This window comes from Mercenaria mercenaria, chromosome 8 (genome assembly GCF_021730395.1).
Source record: "Mercenaria mercenaria strain notata chromosome 8, MADL_Memer_1, whole genome shotgun sequence".
Taxonomy (NCBI): domain Eukaryota; kingdom Metazoa; phylum Mollusca; class Bivalvia; order Venerida; family Veneridae; genus Mercenaria; species Mercenaria mercenaria.
Window position 1 is genome coordinate 9,716,516 of NC_069368.1, and position 19,626 is coordinate 9,736,141.

Consider the following 19,626-nt stretch of genomic DNA (forward strand, 5'->3'; position numbering starts at 1 on the left):
CTTTTCTGTCGGAAAAATGTACCAATATTTTTCCAAATGACAATTCTGTCGTAAAAAAATGGGACATTGTAACATTCCTGTTATTGACCATTATTATACTTCATTTGTTTTCTTGTGCATGTAAGACAGCCTACCCACATGTGCGACATTACTTTGGTGTGGACGTTAATATTTATTTATAGACAAGAATGATATATTTTAATTCTTTTAGAAACGGATCCCATTGCTTGTAGTGTTATAATTAACAAGTTATCAGATGAATCATTTTTTTACTGTTTAGGTAAATAAGTATTTGTCTCCCTTCCCTTGTATGCATTAATTAATACAAATTATTACTTATAAAGAAGGCTGACGCAGGTGTGTAGGAAGCTATAACGAAGCAACCGAAACATTGTAAGTATTTCCAAATTATTGCGTTGTGGTAGATATTGTGTGTTGTTGTTGTTTTTGTTGTTGTTGTTGTTTTTTATTTGTTTTGTTTGTTTCCTTTTCTTTCTCATTGCTGTCTGTCTTACGCAGTTGATCATTTTAGCTCACCAAAGGCTCATGGTGAGCTTTTGTGACCGTTCAATGTCCGTCGTGTGTCGTGTGACGTGCGTCCTCCGTCCGTCAACATTTTTAAAAAAAATCTTCTTCTTGAAAACCACTGGACAGAATTACATCAAACTTCACAGGAATGATCTTTAGGTGGTCCCTTTTCAAAACTGTTCAAAAAATTGAATTCCATATAGAACTCTGGTTGCTCTGGCAACAGAAAGGAATAACTTAGAAAATCTTCTTGTCCAAAACCGCAAGGCGTAGAGCCTTGATATTGGCTTGTTACATCATCTAATGGTCCTCTATGAAGATTGTTAAAATTATGCCCCTGGGGTGAAAAGAGGTCCCGCCCCGGGGGTCCCAAGTTTTACATAGACTTATATAGGAAAAAACTTTAAAAATTTTCTTGTCTAAAACCACAAGACCTAGGACTTTGATATTTGGTATGTAGCATTGCCTTTTGGTCCACAAAATTGTTAAAATTATAACCCTGGAGTGAAAAGAGTCCCTGCCCTGGTGGGTCTCAAATTTTACATAGACTTATATAGGAAAAACTTTAAAAAATTTCTTGTCTGAAACTGCAAGGCCTATGCTTTGGATATTTAGTAGGTTGCATTGCCTTGTGGATGACTAACAAGATTTTCCAAATCATTCCCCTGGGATGAAAAGAGGCCCCGCTCCCGGGGTCCCAAGTTTTACATAGACTTCTATAGGAAAAAGACTTTAAAAAACTTCTTGTCTAAAACCGCAAGACCTAGACCTTTGATATTTGGTATGTAGCATTGCCTTGTGGTTCTCTACCAGAATTGTTCAAATTCTGCCCCTGGGATGAAAAGAGCCCCTACTCTGCGGGTCCCAAATTTCACATAGACTTATATAAGGAAAAAAATCTTCTTGTCTGAAAGTTCAAGGCCTAGGCCATTGATATATGGTAAAGGCATTGCCTAGTGGATGTCTAACAAGTTTATTCAAATTATTCCACTGGGGTGAAAAGAGGCCCCGCCCTGGGGGTCACTTGTTATATGAGTTATATAGGAATAAATACTTAAAAATTATCAGATCATATTTCCTAGACTATTTGATTATAATTACCTGATGACCCCAAGTGATTAGGGGTCACCTGACTGTGACCTTGACCTACTGACCTACTTTCTTATTTTTTAAGATACAGCCTTGAAATTTGGATGATATGTACAGTTTTGCACACCGATTTTAAAACTGACTTTCAGTGACCATGAATATGACCTACTGACCTACTTTCTTATAGTTTAGCATCAGTTTGCCATTTTAAACATGTGGCTCATATTACTCAGGTGAGCAATCCAGGGTCATCATGACCCTCTTGTTTTTATTTCTGTCATTTTCTTTTCCTTTTAACCATTCTACTTCTCTTTAATTATGATTTGCCGTTGTCCGTGCGTATGTCCGAACTTATGTAGCTATAGGACCAATAGGTAACAGTACTTTTTCTTTTCTTTGGTGTCATTCATTCAGTAAGCTTTTATGTGGCTGTTTGTCTTTTACGCTGCTAAAAGAACAATAGAGAGAACAAAAGAGTAGCCACATAAATAACCATATGTAGGTCCTTCCTTTCGTTCGTCCGGAGCCATATCTAAGAAGTGGTTTGGAATATTTAAATAAAACTTCATTTACATATTCATCACTATAAGAAATGCGGCCCGTAAAGTTTGAGTAAGATTTCCGAAGTAACACAACAGTTATGGCCCTTAGTAGTTCCTAGTGTTAACTATATAGGGTACTATAAATACATTTACATTTACATTGTATGGGAGTTTAAGGTTTAGGCAAAGCCTCTTGTGTCCCATGTCTCTTAGTTACATTCCAGTGGTTGTCTAATATTTTTCAAACGTTACAACTGTGTGAGCATTTACAACACTTTCGTGCAATTCATTCCATGCATTTACTATTCTGATGGAGAAAAACATTTTCCAAAGAAGGAGTCCATTCTTAAGAGTTGGTTTATAGAGCTTGATTGAATGTCCTCTGGTGGATGAAATATCTGATAAGTAATAATAATAAACTTGAAAAACTTTTCAGGATAAGAATAGTATTTACCAGTCAAAAACTTGTAGGTTTCAATCAGGTCACCTTTTAAACGCCTTTCTTTCAGGCTGTTCATATTCAAATGGTCCAAACGCTCTTCATAATTTAAATCCGCTAACTCGGGCACTAACCTTGTTGCATATTTTTGTACTCTTTCAAGACATTCAATATCTTTCACAAAGTAGGGATTCCATGATTGTACAGCATATTCCATTAATGGTCTAACATAATTTTTATGTTGGATAAATGACCTTAAAACTGTTCACATCAGTATGTTTGAAAACCCGTCTAAGTAAACCTTATCGTCTTAATGCTTGCTTAGCAACTTTTGTACATTGTTCACTTGGTTTACAATCGTCATTTATCATAATCCCAAGATCAGATTCTTTTTTAGATGAAGATATTTCAACATTATTTAGAAAGTATGACTTCCTTGGGGTTTTAAAACCAAAATGTATTGTTTTGCATTTTTGTTCTTTAATCTTCAGAAGCCAAGTTTCTGACCAATTACTTAGTATTTCAAATCATTCTGTATAGTGTCACTGTCATCACAAACATTAATAAGTTTTGAGTCATCTGCATACATTAAGTATGGCAATTTCTGCTTCATAACTTGTGACATATTTGACCTAAAACTATGAAACTTAACTTGAATTTAGATCACTACAGTGTTGCAGTGCACACACAGTGTCGTCAGGATTTCTTCAGTAACTCCAGAGTAATCGCCCTTTAATTGTTTGAAAATCGACCGATAATTGTACATAACAAACTAACCAATTGGTAGAATTTTTGTGGTTTTGTACCCACACCCGGTCATCCCCTCCGTCCAGGTCACACCCGATCCCCCTTCCCACCTCACCAACATTTTTTTTTCTTTTTTTGTAAACCTTAAACCTATAACTATTTATCAGCATGCAAAGTTGTACACATCCCGATCATGAACCGCATCCTCTACCTCCCATACAGATTCTTTTTCTTTCTTATTTTCCATTGATAATAATTGTCAAAAATATTTTTTCATACCATTTTTTAAAACTTTTCAAACCTTCCATGAATATTTATAAACATGTGAAGTTGTAACCACTCCCCCAACCCCCTCCCCCACTCCCCGGCACCACCAAAGTTCGAGCTTTCTTTCTTGATTGTCCTCTCTTAAGGACATTAATTTTGTCCTTGTAAATTCAAGTGTAGTGCAATTATTTGCTTCTTAGTTAACAGCCCTAACTTTTTGCCTGATATATTTCTTTGCCATTCCTCACCACAAACCTATTCGGGGATACCATTTCGTTGAATTCTCTCCCGTTCCTTTCCTTCCTTTACTTACTTTGTAATTGTTTTTACGAACATTTTGAACACTACAGGCATTTCGGTACTGTCCTAGCTAGCTGCATACATTTAAGAGCGGCGGCGTTGCTGAAAAAGTTAGAAATGCGTTGTTCACGCATTCAGATCAGAATAAATATGAGAGATTGTGTTTGATGTATTTCGATTCAAACTTGCCAGTTCTTTCCGTCGTAATGTTCCCAGAGCTAAGTGTAAGTACTTTGCCAATTGGTATAGGCATTGTTTCTACAGGGTGGCCAACCCGCATGATCTCACGGTATATAGTGCACACTGCAAAAATCGCTCGATTCTTTTTTGTTTATAATTTTCTTATCACTTGACGGATTATAATAACGATAATACTGAAAAGTTACGTGAGTTGACCGCCCTTTTTACTAAAGCGTGCGTGGCATATACTTTAAGCGAATGTGCTCTAACCGTAGCAATTGGATTTCAAGTAGCCATTATAAATATTGTTTTGTTTTGTGTTTGAAATTCTTTACTGTCTGCAAAGCTTCTAAATCTCTTAATACGACACCCTACTTCCCTCTTCCTTATCTCAAGTTCCTTTTGAAAACGTTTCGACTGCATTGTGCCCGACATCCGTAATCTTCAGACAGTCTATGACATCGTTGATCCTGGTGTGTCATGTAGTTGTCATTCCGGAAAGTTTCGTTTCTTCGTAAGATATCGACATCTAGTAACCCTTGACACTAAGAAGGTAGTCCCATACTGAACCCTTAAGGGATATTTCATCAGTGAAACTATCTCCTGCAATGGCACAGTGAATAGTATATATTATACATATAGATCAGATCCTTCTTGTTTCTTTAAACTCCCCCGCCCCCATTGCATCTTCGAATTTACGCCCCTTTTCCTTTTGCTATGTGCCCGCCATATCTTTGGCCGCCGGCCGTCCCTGGGAGGCACCCCACTCTGTTGTTTTATTTTTCCTGCTTTTCCGCATGTTCAGTCTCTGTGTGTATGTCTTGGGCGGTACCCTACTGTGTTTTTTCTGCTTGTCTGCTTGTTTGCTCTCTCACACACGTGCCTGTGTTTGTCTTGTGTACGTGCGAGTTTGGGTTACTGTGGTTTGCGGTACAGGGAGACTACGTTTACGGAATATAGACCCTTACCTTTTATTTTTATGTAAAATGTCAAATATGTTTATATGACATTTTTTTACGAAAAACAAAACGAAGAAATATGGATGCTGTAGGAAGTTCACATGTAAAACAATAAGGTTTGAGTTCAAACATTAGCCTTTCCCTTCAACGTCTCTACATATTATAATTTGGAAACGTCAACGATAATGCGCAGATTTATTGAAATCACACGTGCTACAAAGTTTCCAGTAATCCGTAAGCCTTAATTCGTTTATACTAATTGCGATAATAAAAAGCTTAGTTTTCAGGATTTTGTTACCGGTTTTAGTAGATTTCCCATAACATTAATTAGCTTAATTTTGATGCGAAACCTATCAATAGCTATAGACTAATTTTGTATGCAAAATGATTTACACTAAACCATGAATACCTGGAAGTATAAATTTTATCAACTGATTTTGAGAAACTTTGAATTTTGTTCAAACTTTAAACTTCTAACTCATATTTTTTGTCCCCCCAGGCGCATATCGTACACCAATGGGCTTTTTGTCGTTGATGATTTGTTTGAAGCTCAAGATGTTTGAATTCAGTAAGTCGAACTTCATTCTTTTACATCTACTTTTATCCACATATCGGCATCAAAGACTGAAATCTGGTGGAGAACATGCATGACGAGTCCTTTTTACTTGAAAAATTAATATTACGCGGATTATCATTTTGAAACATTTTATTTTGCACATCCAAATAAACCTCTGTTCTGTCGGAATTAATACGACAATGCGTTGTTAATTTAAACAGAAAATGTATAGTAAGAGGAAAATTTTTGAAGTATCAGACAATTTCAGATCTTTCGGAATCAGATGAAGATCTTTCTTGTTAGGCGTTAGGGGATAACCCATTTTTATAATGCACGGAACCAGATGCCAAGAGTACTTGTGGTTGTAATTCCCCTTGATCTTAATTATACAAAGAAAAGTCAGTCTTGAAAGCGTGGTGGATCCTTAACCTAGCTCTACCTATCAAAGTGGAAAGTAAACAAAATGTTGCTAAATTACACATTAAACAATACACAATAGCAACACAAATCTTGAAGAACGAGATTCGCATTGACGAACGTTGGAGGTAATTAAGTCACGATGGAAAGCGTTCAACGCATGTATGGAAAAGTATTGCACGATCGCTGGTCCATTGAAATACCCAATGAAAATACTTTAGGTAGGGTAATATCATTGTTAATCCTTCGGATATTTACATCTTTTGCATGGTACATGAATACTACATAATTTTATATAAAACCTAATGTTGGAGTCAACCTAACGCTTTTACATTGTTCACATTGTTTATCGTGTTTTTTTTTTGTGTTGTTGTGTTTTTGTTTTTTTTTTTGTTTTTTAGTAATCACTCTATTATCCTGGCGTGATAACTATGAATGTTTTTTCATTTAATTTTCTTTTAACCTCTTGTAAAATTCTGCCCTTTCGTACAGTTGGGTTCAATAGGGCTCGGAAGAAACGATCTATTTACGGATAATTAGATGCGCGATTTAAAGAGTTAATGGTCATTCTAAATTGAAATCTCATAGAATTTTATTCAACTTAACTCATACGTTAACTCGAAGAGATGAAGGGAAGCGAGTGAATCTCAATCTCTACTGTAATATGCGTACGTAATGAATATATACGAAAAAAAATCATTTAGACAGCAATAATAATTAAACGAACAAAACAACAAAAAAACTGGTTAGTACGTTAACTACTTCTAAACGGCCATAACCAGTGTCAAAAAAACAAATACATTGACGCATAGAACGTTTTACACAGTAAAATCATAACAATGGTGTATTGACAGACTTTCTATATCGTACAAAGAAACGTTGTAAAATATCAATTGAATGTAATATATATACAAGGAAATTCATTGATGCAAGCATCAAAGACGCCGCCAAGTGTTGTGTCTGAAGTACATTTATTGCAAAATGAGAAATCACCTAATTATTAGTTTGGTTAGTCTGACTGGTTAAAAATTATCAACATTAGCACATAATACAATATACATGTATGTTATAAACTGTTAAGAGCATGAAGAATAAGCATGATAGAAAAGTATTACCAAGCATTACAAATCCCCTACCTGCAATGACATTGACATTGCGAGTAGGTGGTCCCTTTACATACAAAATTAAAATAATTATTTCACCAACTAAGGTCAGCACCTATGAAAGGAGCATGTGTATGAAGTTTCACAGAAATGTAGTTTGTTGAGAAAGGAGGAAATGTTGAAAGATAATTATTTCAAAGTTGTGGTTCACAGAAACCATTATTTTTATTATCATATAATGTAATGAGTGTTTTCTATTCACTGATTAAGTTTCATGGACCTTAGTCACCCCTACATTATAGATTTCAGAATGCAGATTATACAGTTTCCGTTGCCAAAACAACCAAACATCTTGTCCAAGAAAAGAATGATATAACATGAATAATCTCTAAATTGCTCCTATTCACAAAGCAAATGTCAGGAATCTTTCTTACTTACTTTTGAAATATCATAGAATTCATTTTTTTTGGACGAACGGTAAACTTGAAGTCCTCGTTGAACCGTAAGGTTACTAGGAATATGTCGAAGTTCTCGTTGAACCGTAAGGTTACTAGGAATATGTCAGTGTCTAGATTCAAATCTAATATTACAAGAAATTAAGCAAGCATAATAACCCACTGCCAAAGTGTAGAAAATGTTTCAATGAAAATCTTTTTTTTAAGTTAGACAGGAATGGACAGATACAAGAACAAACTATCTATAAAAGTAATAAAAGGAAAAACGCAACAAGTAACAAGATATAATACAACAAGTGCAACTGACTAGTCATATAAAATTAATGAAAATATAAATTCAACAAGGAAGTCTATTTGAAAGTCACTGATGCTTTGATAAGTTATGGTCCCATGGCTTTTGATATTTTCGATCTAACCACATTTTAAAGAAGTATTAACTTGTCACTGACAAATTCAGCCAAAGATGGCCCTTTATTGCACACCTTAGCTGACAGTGAATATCTGTAAACAATAAGTATATAACACATAAGCAAAAAAAAGTCAAAGGTTAGAATCAAGATGAGTCTATAAAATATTTAGAAATATTCTGACCAGTTGTACATGTGGTCACAAATGGGAAACTCCATGCTTCAAAGTTAAGATAACCATAACAATTAAATAAATATACAACTGTAAAAGGAATCTGCAAAAATGAGCGCATTCTGAAATTACATCACTGTACTTATCAACAAAGAAAATAAGACAAAAGATTAAAAATGAGTTAAGTGTGGTACTTCCTACGTTCATTTCAACATATATATGCGTTGCAGTATTGTATATCTGCGATGTGTTCTATTTATAGAACATTAGATAGGTAAGTATGTCATGTTAAGGTCAGAAATAGAAAACTTGACTTACAGAGTAACCTCCCTTATCAATAAATCGGATCAACATTTTGACGAAATTGTAAATAAAAAAATATTTTCTGCTCGACAAATAAGGAGAGGAAAGACAGATAACATTGTTTTGTATCACATAATAAATTGCATTACATACATTTCTTATATTTTCTTTATGCCATTTTTTGTTTATTCACTAAAATCTATTGTGCAATATCGTGGGTCCTTTTACAAACTATTCACTGTGTTCAGTTTATCATTCCGAAACTATTCATTACCATCTTTACAGGGTCCAAAATAAAAGTGTATCCCATATACTCGACACCGCCTCCTGGCGGCGTCGAATAATATGGAAAGAGACTGTTACTATCTCTTCTGTTGCATTTTTATTCAAGTTAACGTACCCTGCGGTAAACGTAAATGAAAGTTAATTTGTAAAAGTGTAAATAAAGCCAGGTGATCTATCTAACAACTTAAAACATTTCATTATGCACGAGTATCTCGTATATCTCAAATATCATGTCTGTATATAGTCCGATGCAACTCGTAAATAGACCAGAAATACAACAAATGGAATAAGTGTTACCGAAATGGAAATCAAAAAGAACAATTTATCCAAGGCTTGGCTGACCTTTGGAGAACTGATAGCTTTTACTCTGATTTTTGCCGGCGTACGTTTCATGTTTTGTCTATTTTGAATATCGTTACCTGCGTTCTCTGTTATATCCAAATCTGATACAGTTGAATTTCCATCATGGTTCGCCGACGTTTCCGCTTCTATTTCAATATCCTCTACTCGGGCGCACCTGTATAGTATTTCGTAAAACTTGTTCGTCTTGACAACGCTATTGCTATGGTACAGGCGAAGATTCAATATAACAATGACCGTTATGATATTACTGGAAAATGCCAGTGACATCACATAGACACATATAAGTGATATTGGGTTGGCTGATCTGGGTATTTCTTCAGACAAAACTGTATGAAAAACTGTGTGGAGAATCCAATCCTTTCACCAGATTCACTTGGCAGAAGAAAGGCGAATGGTGCGAGTAGACCGACGAACGTGATAGGCAGAATTATGGTTAGAACATAAAACGTCGAGTGTCGTTTTAACCTTACCGTGTAAACAACTGCGCTGACGTTTTGCATTTCATACCTCTGGCCAAAAGATGCTTCAACAATCCATTCGCCCATTACAACTTTGGATGTTTCAATTCCAAACACCGATGTATTTAATTCCAGGTCATCATTCGAGTAATCTAAGGGAACAAATCCTAGATAACATACTTGTTTATCAAACGGCCAAAACCTGACGAAAAATACAAACATGTTTCTAGCAATATTAACTGGTCTCCAGTAAGCTTGGCCATTGTTATTATATTTCACTCGGCTTTCAGAACTACCTATTACTGTATATTCCATTCCCGTAGAAAGAATTAGTTTTGGGATCCATACAATATTTTGATCTATACAAATGTATTTTATCCCGCCATATTTAGAAGGCTTCCATGTAATCTTTTCATCTAGCCATGTACAGATGGTAGAGAAATAAAGTGATTTATACCCATTGACAAGATCAATTTCTGAAGTGCCATGAACTGTTACAGATATGTCAACTTTCAGAACTTTTGACTGGTTTTGAAGAGGCAGGACTTCTTTAAAGTAATCAGCCTTTAAGTCTTGTAAAAGACTCCCCGTTTCACGGTACGTTTGTCCACTTACTACCGAAATTAGTATCACATTGAACATATAAATTATACGCGAGCAAGAAAAGTCGTTTTCATTCCTGTCTCTCTACAGTAATAGAATGTTGTCATACCAATGTCAAACTGAAAATGAGATCAAATGGTAAAATGAATTGTAATGTTTCCAATGAGCGCGTTGTAAATGTACACATTAGCAAATATGTTTGTTAAACGAACCCATTTTTTGTAAAATAGAGCCGCTTGTAAAAAAAATATTCTGCTAGTGAACAATGGTTCGGACACCTATATTGTACAAATATAAGTTCAAATAACTACGTGACATTCCAGTATTCAGTAAATGGGGCCTCAGTGGCCGAGCGGTTAAAGTCGCTGACTCCGAAGTATTGGAAGCCATCATGCTAGCTGGTTATATCCAGGTGCCCGTTCACGTCTAAAATAATGTTCAGAGCAGAACCACGGGTCTTCAGATACCATATAAAGGCCGAAAAGTCACTAAATGACCTAAACTGAGTCACTTTGGCCTGGATCTCGACAAAACACACAAACAAACTTATACACTCCCACACGTCTTCTGTCGGGGAAATGTACCGATATTATCAAAATGACTGTTCTATAGTAAAAGAATGGGACATTGTGACATTTCTGTGATTATTCATTGTTATATTTCATTTTTGTTCTTGTGCATATGAGACAGCCTACCCACATGTGCGACATCACTTTGGTGTGGGCGTTAATATTTATCTATAGACAAGAACGGCGAGTAAATATGTTTTCTTTTAATTATTTTGGAAACGAGTCCCATTGCTTTCATGTGGTGTTTATTTACATATTATCAATCAGATGAAAAACAAAATAGTCATCTGTTTTTTACTGTTTAAGTAAATTAGTATTGGTCTCCCTTCCCTTGTATGCATTAATACATTTTTTTACTTGTAAAGAAGGCTGATTCAGATGTGTAAGACGTTATAACGAAGCAACCGAAATATTTAAGTATCTCCAAATTATTGTGCTGTGGTAGGAACTGTTTTTTTTTGTGTGGGTTTTTTTTATTTCGGCTGAGTTGTCTTTTCTTTGGTTTCTTGTTACCATTTCGATAAGCCTACTGTTTATTAATATTAGGAATATGCAGACATTTGTTCTACTATAGCACTGAAAATAATACATGCTTATGGGTCATTTGAATCAATTTTTAACAGAGGTTGAAACCTTCATTCATTTTATATCCACCTCATATATTTAACCTTTCATAAGATCCTCACTTCGGCTACCGATCTACGTTTCTGTAAATTCTTTTTCTTCAGTCTACTGATCTCTTCTTTCATTCGCAGCTCTACCTAGCCTTCATCAGCTATTTAAACTCAGTACCTAGCGGGGCTGGAGTTTCTTCGCTTGAACTTGACGCTGTAGAAGCCGCAGCATGCGGATGCGTCAGGGAATCCTCTTCTCCATTCGCTGCACCGTTTCTTCCGAAGCGAGAAATTGGTATGGATTTCTGACTTCTCTATTCCGAATTCTTTGCAGTTGAGCTTGTTAGTCATGTTTGGTTATTTGCCTATTTGACATCTTCCTTTCCTTTCTTGACAAGTTGTCAAATAATTCTTAAAGTCTAACAAATGTTTAATTTTAAATTTTAAATACGCAAAATAGCATTTAATCCCTGACAGTTTTATAGTTTTGTTATTTTTTTCTTAATCAAATTGTCGCAGTCCAAAATTACCCTGGCTAATTGGTTAGGTGTGGTCCTGCTCATATGAGTTCGAGACTCGGGTCAATGGATAACCGGTCAGGAAATACACAAATATGCGCCTATATAATATTTTATTTGTCAGCGACAAAAACTGTGGCCTTCGCCATCAATATTTCATTCCAAATGCAAATACATAGAAATTACAAAACAGATGAATGGCAAAATGTAGATAAATGATTAAGCATCAACAAAAATTTTCTAAATTACCTGGAAATACACAAATGTACGCCTATATAATATTTTATTTGTCAGCGACAAAAACTGTGGCCTTTGTCATCAATATTTCATTCCAAGTGCGCATGCGTTGTGCAAATTAGCCGGGAAATCTAAAATTAGATGAGAGGCCCATCCATGCGGTTTAGTCAGTTCATTATGAAATTGATGAATAAATGATATGGGTAAAGACTTGACTATTGAATATGGTTTATATGAGGTGAATTGGGTGAAGAATAATGCCCAAACATGACTAAATACGACAACTAGACTACGGATGACGATTACGGACTAATGAAAATAATACGACTACGGAGGACAATACGGGACATACATACCATAAACGTACAGAAAACATAAACTACGACGCTGCGAAAAAAAATACTAAACGAAATAATTTCATTTGAAAAAAAAAAGAAAACTAATTTTGACCTGATCAAACTAACAGAAAACAAGAAAAGTCTTTAAAAAAGACAAACGGCTTAGAGGTAATAATAAAATTTGCGCATGGAAAATTCTGAATTAAACAGGATATACAAACAGAAAATATTTGGATATGCATTGCAAATATTTCAACTAAGCAGCATATTTAAATGAACCAAAGGTATCCTTTCAGTCATAGAAGGTCAAAATGATTTAACGTCCTCTGCTAATTCTGAAATAATTTCGTGTTGAGTCAAAATCCCCCATAAATAAACCCATGATCAACAGAAAGGTTCGCCGTCTTATCGGTAAAATTATCCCCCTTGAAAACGTCTGGCTGAGCGATATCGATTTTTTTTCTGGTTTATATATTCCAATAGAAAGGAAAAAAAATGAATTACCATTCAAAATACCCTGTACCTCTTTTACTACATCTTTGTCTCATTTCTTTCCCTGTTTTCGTTTCCATTTCTACGTTTTCTTTCTCATTGATGTCTGCCCCCCCCCCCCCCCCCCCCCCCCCCCCCACCACCACCACCACCATCCACATTCCAGATTTCTCACTTGATTGTGTTCTCTTTAGGACATTTGTTTCAAGTGTAATGAAATATTTGCATCTTTGTGGCAGCCTTAACTTTTTGCCGGATATATTTCATTGAAATTCTCACCACAGACCTATTGGGGGGATACCAATTCGTTGAATTCTCTCCCGTTCATTTCCTAACTTTACTGACTTCTCTTTCTGTAAACCATCGAAACACTTTGTGATAGTGATCATTTTTACGAACATTTTGACCACAACAGGCATTTCGGTACTGTCCTAGCTAGCTGCATACATTTAAGGCAACACGACAGCGTTGCTGGAAAAGTGTGAAATGCCTTATTCCCGCATTCAAATCAGATTGTGTTGTGTGTATTTCAATTGATTCCTTCGTGACAATTCTAACATCTGATTTAAATTTGCCATTTTCGCCGTCGTAATGTTCCCAGAGCTGAGTGAAAGTACTATGCCAATTGGTCTTAGCATTGTTCCTACAGAGTGGTTAACCCACATCTTCTCACGGTATAGTACACACTGGGAAAATCGCTCGATTCATGTAACATTTTGGTTTATAATATTCTTATTACTTGACGGATACTGAAAAGTCACATGAGTTGACCGCCCTGTTCTACCAACGTGTACGTAGCGATTATTTGATTTCCAGTAATTTTCTAAATGTCTAAAAACGACACTCTCCTCCACTTCTCCTTATCTGCAGTTCCTTTTGAAAACGTTTCGACTGCATTGTGCCCAGAAAGCCTATGATATCGTTGATCCCGATGTTTCCGTAGTAGTTGTCATTCCAGAAAGCTTCGTTTCTTCGTAAGATATTGACATCTAATAACGCTTGACAATAAGAAGGTAGTCCCATACTAAACCCTTAAGGTGATCATCAGTCAACACTATCTCCAGCAGTGGGTCTGTGAATAGTTTATATATATACAGATCAGATCCTTCTTGTTTATTTTCACTAACCGCGCCGCCACCTCTCCCTCGCCCCCGCCCCTCGCCCCTTCGTATTTACGCCCTCTCTACAATTGCTGTGGATATGTTTATGTGCCCGCCATATGTTTAGCCGCCGGTCGTCCCTGGGCGGCACCACACTATGTTGTTTTTCCTGCTTGTCTGCTCTCTCTCTCTCTCTCTCTCTCTCTCTCTCTCTCTCTCTCTCTGCTGGCGTGTGTGCGTACGTGCGTGCCTGTTTTTGTCTTCTATACGTGCAAGTTTGCGCTACTGTGGTTTGCGGTACAGGGAGACTTTAAGGAGCCTGTGTTGCCTATTGAATATGTTACCTTTAAATTTTTCTATAAAAAGTCGAATATGTTTATATGACATTTTTAACAATAAACAAAACGAAGAAATATGGATGCGATACATATGAATATGTACGAAATGAAACAACATTAATACGAAACAAAACAAAGAAAAAACGGATTATGTTAATTACTTCTTAACGGCCATAACCCGAGTCAAACAAACAAATACATTGACAAATTGAATGTTTTACACATTTTAACATTTTAACAATGGTATACTAATAGACTTTCTAAAATCAATATCGTACAAAGAAATGTTGTAAAATACCAATTGAATGTAACATATATAATATGAAAAAGAGACTGTTACTATCGCTTCTGTTGCATTTTTATTCTAGTTAACGTAACCTGCTGTAAAAGTAAATTTAAGTTAATTTGTTAAAATATAAAAAAAGTCGGGTGATCTATCAAACGTGTTCAAACATTTCATTATGCACGAGTATCTCGTGTATCTCAAATATCATGTCTGTATATAGTCCGATGCAACTGGTAAATATACCAGAAATACAACAGACGGAATAAGTATTACCGAAATGGAAATCAAAAAGAACAATTTATCCAAGGCTTGGCTGACCTTTGGAGAACTGATAGCTTTTACTCTGATCTTTGCCGGCGTACCTTTCATGTTTTGTCCATTTTGAATATCGTTACCTGCTTTCCCTGTTACATCCAAATCTTCTGATACAGTTGAATTTCCATCATGATTCGCCGACGTTTCCGCTTCTTTTTTACTATCCTCTACTCGGGCACACCTGTATAGTATTTCGTGAAACCTGTTCATCTTGACAACGCTATTGCTATGGTACAGGCGAAGATTCAATATAACTATGACCGTTATGATACTGCTGGAAAATGCCAGAGACATCACATAGACACATAACAGTGATATTGGGTTGGCTGATCTGGGTATTTCTTCAGATAAAACTGTCAGGAAAACTGTGATGGACAACATTATCGTGATAGAAAACCCAATTCTTTCACCAGATTCACTTGGCAGAAGAAAGACGAATGGAGCGAGTAGACTGACAAACGTGATAGGCAGAATTATAGTTAGAATATAAAATGTCGGTTGTCGTTTTAACCATACCGTATAAGCAACTGCACTGACGTTTTGCGTTTCAAACTTCTGTCCAAAAGATGCTTCAATAATCCATTCGCCCATTACAATTTGGGATGTATCAATTCCAAACGCCCATGTATTTAATTCCAGGTCATCATTCGAGTAATCTAAGGGAACAAATCCTATGTAACATACTTGTTTATCAAACGGCCAATATCTGACGAAAAATATACATATGTTTCTAGCAATATTAACGGGTCTCCAGTAAGCTAGGTCATTGTTATCATATTTCACTCGGCTTTCAGAACTACCTAATACTGTGTATTCCATTCCCGTAGAAAGAAATATTTTCGGGATCCATACAATATTCTGATCTATAAAAATGTATTTTATCCCGCCATATTTAGACGGCTTCCAGGTAAGATTTTCATCCAGCCATGTACAAACGGTAGAGAAATGAAGTGATATATACCCTCTGACAAGATCTATTTCTGAAATGGCGTGCACTGTTACACATATGTCAACTTTCAGAACTTCTGACTGGTTTTGAAGAGGCAGGACTTCTTTAAAGTAATCAGCCTTTAAGTCTTGTAAAAGACTTCCCGTCTCACGGTACGTTTGCCCACTTACTACCAAAACTAGTATCGCGTGGAACATACATACGCGAGTAAGGAAAGTTGTTTTCATTCCTGTCTTTCTACAGTGATAGAATGTCGTCATATTTGAAATGATAATCCACTTTAAATATTTAAATTTTGTTTATATGTTTTCACCATAAACTTAATCTAGCTTTCGAAAACTGGTTTGTTGACCAGTGATTCATATTGGTAAATAATACTTACACAGTTAATGTTTACGATGAACGTTTCACATGTAGAAAATAATACGATATCATATCAATTCAGCTTTTTCAACAGAAACGGCAGCCTCACACAACTGATGCTTAACGTAGGTGATTTTTTCGCGTATTTACATTTTATAAGATCTACCTTAGTCACATATTGTTTTAATATTCCTTTTTCAGCATTTAATGCAGTTTGTATTACTCTGCGTACAAATCATGGTCTCGTTTATAAACATTATTTTACGAGTATTTTATAATTTTTATCATAGCCACATTTGTTTTGTGTAGCCTTACATCAATGAATATTGCTTTATCTGGTATGATCTTTTATAACCAATGTCAAACTGAAAATGAAATCAAATGGAAAAAATGAATTGTATTGTTTGCAACGAGCGCCTTGTAAATGTATCCATTAGCAAATGTTTGTTTAACAAATCCATTTTTGTAAAATAGAGCCGCTCGTAAAACAACATTCTGCTGGTAAACACTGTTTCGAACACCTCTATTGTAAGTATTGAGTCAAATGTCATTTCTAACTTTATATTTTTAAATTTCCAACTTTTATTAACAAAATCGTTATAATATTTGATCAAGTCAAAATAAGATCGCAATCCATTATTGTTTATTAATTAAGAGAGGGAACAGTAACATGATAATACCGTGTAAATTAAACGTGTCTTCCTTAGTCAACTACCCGGGTAATGTCACATGTGTCGTCTTTAATCGTAAAAACAACTGGCGTCTGCTTAAAACAACAATAGAATTAAAAAAGGACCAGTTTCAATTACAATTTCAATTACGACCTCATGTCGCTGATCAACATGGTCAAAGAAAATACTCAGATTTTAAAAAGTGTTTAGTTGGTTGCTTTGGAGTTAATATTATCAATATAAATGTCTTTTAGGGTCTATTTATTTATATATTCTTTATTCTAAATAAATATACGTAGCATTATATTTCCTAAAATTGTGCATTGTGTTTTTTTGTTTTGTTGAATATATAAACTATTCATATTTGAACAATATAAAATATTGTGTGAGGAAAATCAAATGCAGTTTCCTTGCGGATCGTGCAAAAAAATGAATGCAACGCCGAATGCCTAGCACGTGAGTTAGTCAATGCTTAAAAGTATTAAATATTTGGATTTGGATCCTTACACAACTTACAAAATAAGTTTAAAATCATACCCTATGTTTACTAGGCTGTTATCACTTTATGTAGATAATATCCACTTGTTGACTTTCCCAAACAAACGAAACGATATATACATGGTATCATGAAAACACTTCGATTGCTGACTATGAAAAGCTCATACTTGAATGTTGCGAAATATATCGAACACACCTTAATACGAAAAAGGCTGAATCAAATATTAACACTGCCAATCCAAGGAATAAATGAGGATTAATATGCAAGTTAATTAATTATTTCGTATTCCATAAAATTGTTACTCATTATTCCATTTCTAATAAGATATATTCATCAGCCCATGTTGTTCTGGGACGACCTATGTATGAAAAGAATTGGAACCACTGCCTTACCCTTGCATGATTGTAAAAGGCGACTAATAGAGTCTTAACACTTGGTTTTGCTGTAACTCTATGATTCCAGCAGGTATGCAAATTTTGATTCCATACCTCATGTTTTTATTTCGATGTAAATGAGATGTTAAACCAAAATTTGTAGTCCTGTTTGGCGCCATATAACCTATACTGTGTTGGTGCGCCGTAAAACCCAAATAAATAAATAAATAAATAAATAAATTTATTCATCAGGTTCATTTTGAAAGTGTTTGTTGTGTAATTACTCTCTCTTTAATGTTGTTTTCATCATGATCGAAATGTATCTTCTCTGAATTATCATTCCAATACAGTTTGTCAATTTGCAGACTGTGCGCTTTGTGGAAAGTTTCTGTAGTTGTGTGCTGGCAGTGATTGTGATTCAACTATTTTTGTTTTATAGTAATCGCCTAGATCTACTTTAGCTTTCAAGCATTCCTTTATTCTAGAGATAGGTATGTATTATATCTGATCTCATAGTTCAATGTATAATCTACGCACTTAACCAGTAGGTATAAATACATCGGGTTTGGTATTATTGTCTTAAGAATTGCGTTCGAAAATAAACAAATTTATGCTAAAAAACAACAAAAACAATGTCTGTATTTCCAATTAATATTACGTCTATACATACTAGGCTTTCATCATCAATACGCCGGACTTCGCTATGAGTGCTATCTACATAATGCATAATATATCTCATCAATTTATGAAAGAAAATGTTTTTATGCAATACAACATGTCACTCTGCAAGTATTTTAGCACTGGTGTAAATTCCATACATACATTACGCCTACTAGCCTTACTGATCGGCATTACGCTTAGATAACTGCACAGGACATCAGTACTTAGCTTGGAATGCTACCTAGATAATGTGTTTTACCATTTATAAAAATGATAATAATTATCATAATTCATGAGAGATAGTGTTTTATAAGCAACAAAACATGTCATTACAAGTATTTTTGCTCTAGTATTAAATTTATTTATACATTATGCTCCATTTAGCTACATTACGCGTTATTTTACCACATCACTCTACATAACTGTATTTTTTCTCACTGACAGCAGTTTTCGCTTAGTTTACTTGGAAAGGTGCCAAACATTCCGTGCACGTCGGCCGGAAAGTGGACATTGGCATAATTTTTGATAAAATAATGGTTAGGACACAAATCGCGACAAATTAAAAGCGACTCCGTCCACTATGCGTAGTCATGTTTATTAAAACATTTTATGTTCTATAGTAGTCTGGCTACCGACTAGATAATTTTTTTTTTAGAAAAAAATATTTCTTTCATATATTCTGACTTCATCAGTCTTGGCTCTGATTATCTAAGAAACCACCTGCGTTTAGAAATCTTTGAATTAACATGTCTATTAAGAAACCACCTGTGTTTAGAAATCTTTCATTGACCATGTCTATTAAGAAACCACTTGCATTTAGATATCTTTAATCCACCATTTCTTTTAACAGACCACTTGCATTTAGATATCTTTGAAAGACCATATTATTAACATGATTAAGAGACCACTTGCATTTAGATATCTTTAATAGACCATATCTATTAAATACCCTTGATAGACCATATCTATTAAGCGACCACTTGCATTTAGATATCAAGTTTTCAGTTTGTTTCTGGGTAGTTGAAGAGCAAAATATGCTGTATTTAGCAAACATTTATGCTTAGAGACCTATAGCTCTTCCATTACGTGTTGTCTTAATATAAGTTGTACACTCAGTAAACTTTATTAAA

At 35.0% G+C, this 19,626-nt stretch overlaps 1 protein-coding gene across 1 annotated transcript in view; it reads left to right on the forward strand.

Moving 5' to 3' along the window:
• The window catches only part of LOC123523082 (zinc finger protein 845-like), a 54,308-nt gene that overhangs the window by 28,392 nt on the left and 6,290 nt on the right, over positions 1–19,626 (forward strand). The window lies entirely within an intron of this gene.